The sequence below is a fragment of the Piliocolobus tephrosceles genome, unplaced genomic scaffold (genome assembly GCF_002776525.5).
Source record: "Piliocolobus tephrosceles isolate RC106 unplaced genomic scaffold, ASM277652v3 unscaffolded_29334, whole genome shotgun sequence".
Lineage (NCBI taxonomy): Eukaryota > Metazoa > Chordata > Mammalia > Primates > Cercopithecidae > Piliocolobus > Piliocolobus tephrosceles.
This window is the reverse complement of record NW_022312459.1, coordinates 146-9,033: the sequence shown is the minus strand read 5'-3', so window position 1 is coordinate 9,033 and position 8,888 is coordinate 146. Positions and strand designations below refer to the sequence as shown.

Here is an 8,888-nt window from a genome sequence, read left to right as displayed (position 1 = left end):
CCACACCTGGCTTTTTTTTTTTTTTTTTTTTTTTTTTTTTGTAGAGACAGGGCCTTACTGTGTTGCTCAGGTTACTCTCAAACTCCTGGCCTCAGGCTATCCTCCTGCCTCGGCCTCCTAAAGTGCTAAGATTATAGGTGTGAGCCAATGTACCCACCCCAGTGTTGGTGCAGAAGCCGCCTGCTCAGGTGCAAGAGGCCTAGCCACTTGGGAGTGTTCCTCACATGCATGTTATCTGAGGTTAGGTCTGGAAATGCCTCAGCCAGGTGCGCAGAGATGTGTATGGAGAGCAGGTGGGAGACATGGGCACCTGGACTCCCCAGCAAAATCTTCAAGACAAGCTTAGTGCAACCAATCCCCTGGGCTGTTCATAACAACCCCTCTCTGGTCCTGCAGAAGGGAGGTAGACTCATATAGAGGCTTCCTGGCAGGACCCTACAGCTGGAGACAGAGGCCACCCACTTAAGGATCTGCATCCTGCAATGAAGCCAACTCATGCCCTGAAACCCAAGTCCTTACCCAAATGGATCACATCCCCATGGCTTTCCCATGTGCTGTCCCAGCAAGCCTCTTTCTGAGGGGCATCAGGTGCCCCCTAGTACTCCCTCGTGGGATCTAGGGCCTTGTGTCCAAATGCCCCCCTTTCCTTGGAATGAGCCCATATCCATGGGAAAAAGAGAGTCTAGGGGTGTCGCAGGAGTCCATGGGAAAACAGCAGAAAGAAGGAGTGCAGAGCAGAGAAAGCAGGGAGACTGGGGAGACAAGAAGAGAGAGGGAGAATGAGCACCCAGGCCTGGCCAGGGGATGCCTGCAACCATGCGGATACCCCACAACAGGGCTGGGATAGTGGGAGAGCAGAGCCCAGCTGCGCTGCCTCACTAGCTCACCTACCACAGATCTGCTAGGGCAGAGCATCATTTCAGAGGACAGCATGGCAAGAAGCATCCAGGGCCCAGGAGGAACACAGCTGGAAGGTGTGCGGCTGGGAAGCCCTCCCACTCAGACCCACATTTGAATCTCTTTGGGGGCTCAGCGGGCTCCATCTTTGCAGTCTGCAGGGTTGAAGGTCAGTGGAAAGGTGAACCGAAAATAAGCAGGATGTCCATCTATCCCTACTATCCCTACCTCTGGACACATGGAAGGCTCAGTGAAGTGGGCATAGTCTCCAGGAAGACCACGGAGGGAGACGCTGCACAGTGAACCTGGCTCTCTCCTGGGCTTCCACTAGGTCACTGGCACCCTGTGCTCCAAGGGCCCCAGGCTGTCATAAGTCACGCTTGAGAGTTCATGGAAGCTTTTGAGAACCATGTATTTGAGATGGAAGTTCACTTGAGATAATCAATTAACACAGATTAAAACAATATTTGGGGAATTAAAGGGCCGGGCGCGGTGGCTCACGCCTGTAATCCCAGCACTTTGGGAGGCTGAGGCGGGTGGATCACGAGGTCAGGAGATCGGACCAACCCAGTTAACACGGTGAAAGCCCGTCTCTATTAAAATACAAAAAAAAAAAAAAATTCCCCAGGTATGGTGGCGGGCTCCTGTAGTCCCAGCTAATCAGGAAGCTGAGGCAGGAGAATGGCGTGAACCTGGGAGGCAGAGCTTGTAGTGAGCCGAGATCGTGCCGCTGCACTCCAGCCCGGGCAACAGAGCGAGACTCCATCTCAAAAAAAAAAAAGAAACAAATCTGGGGAATTAAATATAGTGAAGTGGGAACATTCAGAACAGTACCACTTTCACTGAGGGAGACAGGAGGATCTTCTTTCCCCCAACAAAGTCCTGTGCCTCAGAACTCCCACCTTCAGCTCACACCCAGGTCCTACTTGGGACCTCTCTTCCCCTTGAAGAGCTCCTGGTAGCAGTTGATCATGTTGCTGATGCCCTGACGGATGTTGAGACTGTGCTCCAAGTTGGGATCACTGTCACTGATGATCTGCAAGCCAGCACCGAAGTGTGCAATGGCCTTGGCCAGGTGCCTGGCCGTGAGCTGGCGGCACACTGGCAAGCTGTCCTCGCCCTCCTCCCCGGCCGCCCGCTCCTGCTCCCATCTCATCAACTCCTCGTTGGACAGATCCGCCCCACAACACTGCAGCAGCTCCCTCGTGTTGGCCTCTGCCACCTCCACAAAACCTGTGCTGTGTGCCAACACCATGATGTCACCCTGGATCTGCAGAAGAGTTTCCATGAGCCAGATGCCCACATTGCCATGGACGCACTCAGGCCATAGCTTCTTCCACCTTCCGTTCAGAGCAACTGGTAGGAGGTCAGGCGCGGTGGCTCATGCCTGTAACCCCAGCACTTTGGGAGGCCGAGGCAGGTGGATCACCTGACGTCAGGAGTTCAAGAGCAGCCTGGCCAACTTGGTGAAATCCTGTCTCTACTAAAAATATTTTTAAAAATTAGCTGGGCATGGTGGCGAGGCCCTGTAATCCCAGCTACCCAGGAGGCTGCGGCAGGAGAATCACTTGAACCCAGGAGGCAGAGGTTGCAGTGAGCCGAGATAGCACCACTGCACCCCTCCAGCCTGGGCGACAGAGCACGACTCCATCTCAAATTTAGGAAAAAAAAAAGACCAGACTTGGTGGCTCACGCCTGTAATCCCAGCACTTTGGGAGGCTGAGGCAGGCGGATCATGAGGTCAGGAGATCAAGACCGTCCTGGCTAACACGGCGAAACCCTGTCTCTACAAAATACAAAAAATTAGCCGGGCATGGTGGTGGACGCCTGTAGTCCCAGCTACTTAGGAGGCTGAGACAGGAGAATGGCGTGAACCCAGGAGGCTGAGCTTGCAGTGAGCCGACATCGGGCCACTGCACTCCAGCCTGGGCAACAGAGCCAGACTCCATCTCAAAAAAAAAAAAAAAAAGAGCAACTGGTGGGAGTTCCTCCTGGGACTCGGACTCAAAGATATTGTAGACAGCGTCGAGGACGGTGTGTACTTCCAGAAGTCCCTTACTGTCGCCTGCCAGTCTGGGCCGTCCGCCTAGGCCATCAGCAGGCAGAAGATCCTCCGCAGGTACCAGGCCTTGAGAGGGCCGCTACATCCCGGTCCATGGGCTGGATGAAAGCCGTGGTGATCTTGGCAGGTATTCCATGCGCATGTGGTACAAGGGGTCCTCCAAGCTCCCGGGGTGGCCGGGAGTGCTGTCCAGGATAAGCAGCACCTTGTAGGAAAGGTCGTGCTGGGTGCAGCACCTCTCCACTGTGGGGCAGAAGTGCAGGAACCACTCCTGGGAGAGGCTCATGGTTACCCAGGCTTTCCTGTGCGAGCACCGCACCACGGGCAGGTTGGACTTGGAGGAGCCCTTGAGGAAACACGGGTTCTCCGAGGGGTACCCCAGCAGGGCCTTCACCTTGAAGTCGCCGGCCGCGTTGCCCGCGAGCAGCAGGGTCAGGAGGTCTCCGGCGGCTTTGACCCAGGGGCCGACTCATCTTCCACAGGATAATGAACGTCCTCTCAGCAGGCGCTTACAGAAGAACCTGGGCTTATCCATGTTGAACACCAGCCAAGGTGGGTAGCTGCCCTCTGGGATCAACCCGCGCGTTAGCGCTGGGTTCTTGTGCGCAGCCTCCTGGTCCGCACCTGCGGCGGGGCCGCTGGCCCGGATGCTACTCAAGCCGTGGCGCGCCTTGAAACCAGCGAAATACCCTCGACTCGCCCCGAAGCTCTCGGGGTAGGCGCCCTTGCCCTGCCCCTGCTTGAGGTTCTTGAATGGGCCGTGGACTTTCTCCTGAATGAGCACCACACTGACCTGCACGTTGCGCTGGCTCTGGTCCTCCATCCACACCCTCAACAGCTGCTCCGTGTTCTCTATCATCAGGCTGTGGCTACGCCTCAACTTGGTGGCCGCCTGCAGTGTGGCCGCCTGGGAACTCGCCCAGATCTTTTCCTTGTCACGAATGGTGGCCAAGGTGGAGGTGGACAGCCCCAGCGCCTTCCCGATTCTCCTGAGCTTCTCTCCGGCTTCAAAGCGCCACAGCGCCTGGAGCTTCACCTGTAGGTTGATGGCCTCGCGGTCCTACCTGATGCCTCGGTAATTGCGGGCGCTCAGCGGCCTCTTCAGACGGTGGAGCAGGTGTCCTCCAGACGTGGCAAGGGGGTACTTGTGCTCCTGCTACTGAGCCCGCTGATCTCAGCCACTGCCGCCACTAGGGCCCCAGCCCTGACCCGCGCGGTAAAATTCGGACACAAGGCTTACTGGTGGGGAGTACTGACAGGCTTGGGTAACACCTGGTAAAGATAATTTACCAAGTCTCTCTCTTTAGGGAGCAGATTCGGGCCATATTAGGGTCACAAGGCTCACTTCCCACTGGACGTTCGCCCCATGCACTAAACTAACTTCACTCTCAGGAATGCAGCAAGCTTCTGTAAACACACTAGGACGGTATAAGCTTTCCCTGCCCCCCACACTGACCATCAGGGTTCCAAGTCACCTACTCCTTGGCCTCTCCAAAGATCCAGGTTGGCACCATAAACAATGAGCTGAGATTACAGGTGCCAGCCACCACACCTGACCTGAAGGTTTCTTTTTAAAGGTAATACGCAGCATGGAAAATAACCCTGATCAACTGCAGGAGAACCAGGAAATGGAAGTGTGTCCCTCCTATCACAGGTCCCAGAAGCAGCCACCAGACCGGTTTCTCATGTGTCACTCGACCAGGGGGCAGGCCAGGAACCTTATATCTTCCACTAACAGGATCTCCCAGAACTCTGCTTTCGCTCTTGATTTGTGAAGAGATTTACACTAAAGCAGCCCTGGCTGCTCTCTCAAAGTTGCGGGAATGCCAGTAACTCACACAGGACACCTGGTGAGTGTGGCTCTGGGGTAGATCTGGGCAGGGCCACCGTAAGAGTTCCCAGTCCTTGCAGGGTTTCGGGAAGGTCCAAGAATGGCAGTCAAGGGAAGGGAAGGCCAGGCTGTGGTCACTGGTCACCTGGCAGGAGACCCCAGAATGCTCCTCAGCTGTTCTGGCCTCCTTCTCATGCATGCTTAGTCAGTGTCTGTGAGCAGATCCCTCTCTCCTTCCTGGGTTACCTGCCGGGACCACAAACAGATGAGTGCACTGTGACACAGACAAGCTTTGATATCTACCTCACAGGGCAGAGCCACCCCTGGGAAGGATGCACTGAAGGTTTCCTATATCAAGGCAAGTCTAGCTGGCAAATGGGATGGGAGCTGTTTGCCACGACCCACCTTAGCTCCCTTCCCTGGCCAACTGGGGCAACCACATAGGGCTATTGGGAGGACTGGGTGTGTAACACCCCTACACAGTGCTCAGTACCCAAGCAGGGGCTCCAGGGACGTCCAGGGGCTGAAGGCCGTGAGGGGATCCAGAGCACAGGCAGCCCTGAATGGCAGAGGGTGCAAAGAGGAGTGGCAGAAAGGGCAAGGGTGTGTGTTCTAGGGCAAAAAACAGACAGCAACCCACATGTTCTGGCTGGGCTGGGCAACTGACTCCTATGGATCCTCTAAAAAGAAAAGGGGAAGTTGCTCACATCACTAGAAGGGCCCCCATGAGAAAGAGTGAAAACAGTAGGGCCTGGAGCATTAGTGGGGCTTCCTTTGGAAGTATTTATGCACCTACATTCATACACATATACATGTGTGTGCCACATATGCACATGTGAGAAGGGAGGAAGGACAACAGTTAACAGTGGCTACCTCTAGAGGAGACTGGGTGTGAGGCTATAACTTTATATGCCTTTTTAAAAATTATTTTATGATACACACATATTAAATTTATAAAGTAAAAAAATAAAATGAGGTCAGTGCAGTGGCTCATGCCTGTCATCCAGCACTTCGGGAGGCAGAGGCCAGTGGATTGCTTGAGATCAGGAGTTTGAGACCAGACAGGGCAACATGGTGAGACCATGGCTCTATTAAAAATACTAAAAAATGACCCGGCGTTTTGGTGCATTACCTGTGGTTCCAGCAACTCAGGAGGCTGAAGTAGGAGGACAGCTTGAGCCCAGGTTGTGGGTGGCAGGGGGGAGTGGGTAGAGGTTGCAGTGAGCCAAGATTGTGCCACTGCACTCCAGCCTGGGTGACAGAGTGAGACCCTGTCTCCAAAAGTAGATAAATCCATAATAAAATGGGAAGACAGATAATAATTGGTATATTTCTTTCTATCTCTGGGCAACAGAAATAACTAAATTAATCAAAGAAAACCCACTTTTGGAAAGTCGGGCAGAGCCCAAGGGTGGAGAGTGAGACAAGCCTGCTGGGGTTGGGGATGGGGCTACACAGAGCCTGACAAAAGCAAAGCCAAGATCCAAGCCAGCCCAGGAGGCACAGCCAAGGCACCAGGAACCCCAGCCCCCAACACACACTGCAGGCTGGCATGGTGGACACAGTCCACAGAGACATCCTCTGGGCCTGCCTGAGACTGTTTTAAATTGTGAACTGGGCCGGGTACGATGGCTCACACCTGTAATCCCAGCACTTTGAGAGGCCGAGGCGGGTAGATTATGAGGTCAGGTGTTCAAGACCAGCCTGGCCAAGATGGTGAAACCCCATCGCTAATAAAAATACAAAAGTTAGCCAGGCGTGGTGGTGGGCACCTGTAATCCCAGATACTTGGGAGGCCGAGGCAGGAGAATCACTTGAACCTGGGAGGAGAGGGTTGCAGTGAGCCAAGATTGCGCCACTACACTCTAGCCTGGCAACAGAGCAAGACTCCAACTCAAAAGAAAAAAAAAAAAGTGAACTGCGTGCCAACAGTAAAAAAATTGGATTCTGGCTTTCCTTGCATCACTGTTTGCCCCAGTCAAAAGCAGCTGAGATCTGGCAGCACCACCTGGTCACTTCTGCCTTCTTCTGGCCCCAGGCTGGCTCCTGTGCCTGTGAATTTGAGACCTGGAGTCCCAAGACACAGGGACAAACACCTACTCCACTATTCAAATGGCATGAGCCTGCGGAGGACAAACCGTAAGAACCAGGAGCTGCTGGCAGTGAGCAAGGGGAGACCAGGCTCAGCTGCTTAATATATCCCCTTGCCCCTCCATGGCCTGGGGTGAGGAGGGGTTGGGGAGTGCAGGGTGTCAGCAGAATGTAGCATCTCTGACCTTGTTAGACTAACAGTTCACTTGAGCTCCATCCACAAAAGGTTTGGCAGCCTCTGCCAGGTCTCCAGACTGCCAGTCCTCAGAAGCAGCCTAGGTCAATGCTAAGGAGAGAGGGAAACATTAGTATCCTCAGCCCTACTCTAAGCACAAAGGGGCCAGGCCTCTAGACCAACCAATCAGTCAGGCCAGTCAACATGTGGCCAGTGTTCCTAAGTGTTCACTGCACCAGCTCGCATAATGTCCCAGAACATTGGCCTAGGATTGTGGCTGGACAGGACATGGGCCTGCCCTCCAGACCACACAGAATGCCCTGTCCCTAGTTGACATGCAATCCCCTCTGGTATACACACACACACACACACACACACACAATCCAAGGGTACACCCAAGATCCCTGATAAACAAGTCATTGAAACAAAGGAAATGATCGTGAGATAAGAAGCTTCCTTCGGCTGTAGCCAAGGGTGCCGTAAACGGTTAATTCAGCAGGCCTAGGTTGTCCAACCCCTGCACATTCGAAACAAAGGTCTGGCCCTTGACCTGCTCCTGGGAGGTAACCTCAAAGCCCTTGGAATCTCTGCCTGTTAAGAGTGTCTTTTTCACACCAGATAGTTTATGCTAACAGTGTGATTTCCGGTGCGGGCCTTGGACCAGTGCTGCATCATCTGATCTCTGGGGGGTGCTAGAGACTTAGTAACTACATTCAGTCATGTGGCTGCTGCACGCCTGTGTGACTGAGAGACTTAATAACTACATTCAGTCATCGCCTACGTGACTGAGAGACTTAGTAACTGCATTCAGTCATGCAGATGCCCCACGCCTGTGTGACTGAGAGACTTAGTAACTGCATTCAGTCATGCGGATGCTGCACGCCTGTGTGACTGAGAGACTTAGTAACTGCATTCAGTCATGCAGATGCCGCACGCCTGTGTGACTGAGAGACTTAGTAACTGCATTCAGTCATGCGGATGCTGCACGCCTATGTGACTGACCCCAGTGAAAACCCAGGACACCATGGCTCAGGTGAACCTCCCTGGTTGACAGTACCCCCTGTGTGTTGTCACACATCATTGCTGGGAGAATTAAGTGCTATCTACACAACTCCATTGCGAGAGGAGAACTGGAAGCGCATGCCTGGCTCCTGGATTCTGCCTTATGCACCTTTTTCCACGGCTAATTTTAATGTTTCCTTCACTGTAATAAACTACAACCAGGAGTATAACAGTTTTGCTGAGTTCTCTGAATCCTACTAGCAAATCATCCAACCTGAAGGTGGTCTTTGGGACCCCCAAATCCACTGGGATGGTGACAACCAAGAAGAGCTCAGTAGCTCTCACTCCTGGACTCCCCGACAGCAACACAAGAGCACACCCCCACTCAGGGCCAGCCCCTCCCCTTCGCCCATGCGGGAGCATCAGGGGCACCAGCAGTAATGGGCAGAGCTGAGACAAGGTAAGGACACAGGGTGGAGGTGGGCAGATCACCTGAGGTCACGAGTTCGAGACCAGCCTGGCCAACATAGTGAGACCCCCCCCATCTCTACTAAAAATAGAAAAAATTAGCTGGGCATGGTGGCACATGCTTGTAGTCTCAGCTACTCAGGAGGCTAAGGCAAGAGAATTGCTTGAACTGGGAGGCAGAAGCTGCAGTGAGCCGAGATTGTGCCACTCCATTCCAGTCTGGGTGACAGAGCGAGACTCCATCTCAAAAAAAAAGAGAGAGAAAGAAAAAGAAAAAAGGACACAGGGCAAAGGCAGGAGTCTTCATGTAAATGTTAACCAGAGTGTACTTGAAAACATATGGTTTCAAGACTGAGTGGCCC

At 53.6% G+C, this 8,888-nt stretch overlaps 1 long non-coding RNA gene across 9 annotated transcripts in view; it reads right to left on the bottom strand.

Annotated features, from left to right (window-relative positions):
• LOC116418645 overlaps positions 1–8,636 on the bottom strand; it is a 15,427-nt gene extending 6,791 nt beyond the window's left edge. For all 9 annotated transcript variants that reach the window (XR_004228751.1, XR_004228749.1, XR_004228753.1 and 6 more), the window contains exon 1: positions 7,067–8,636. This is a non-coding gene — a long non-coding RNA (uncharacterized LOC116418645). The remainder of the gene's footprint in view (positions 1–7,066) is intronic.
• Positions 8,637–8,888: the final 252 nt, after the last annotated feature.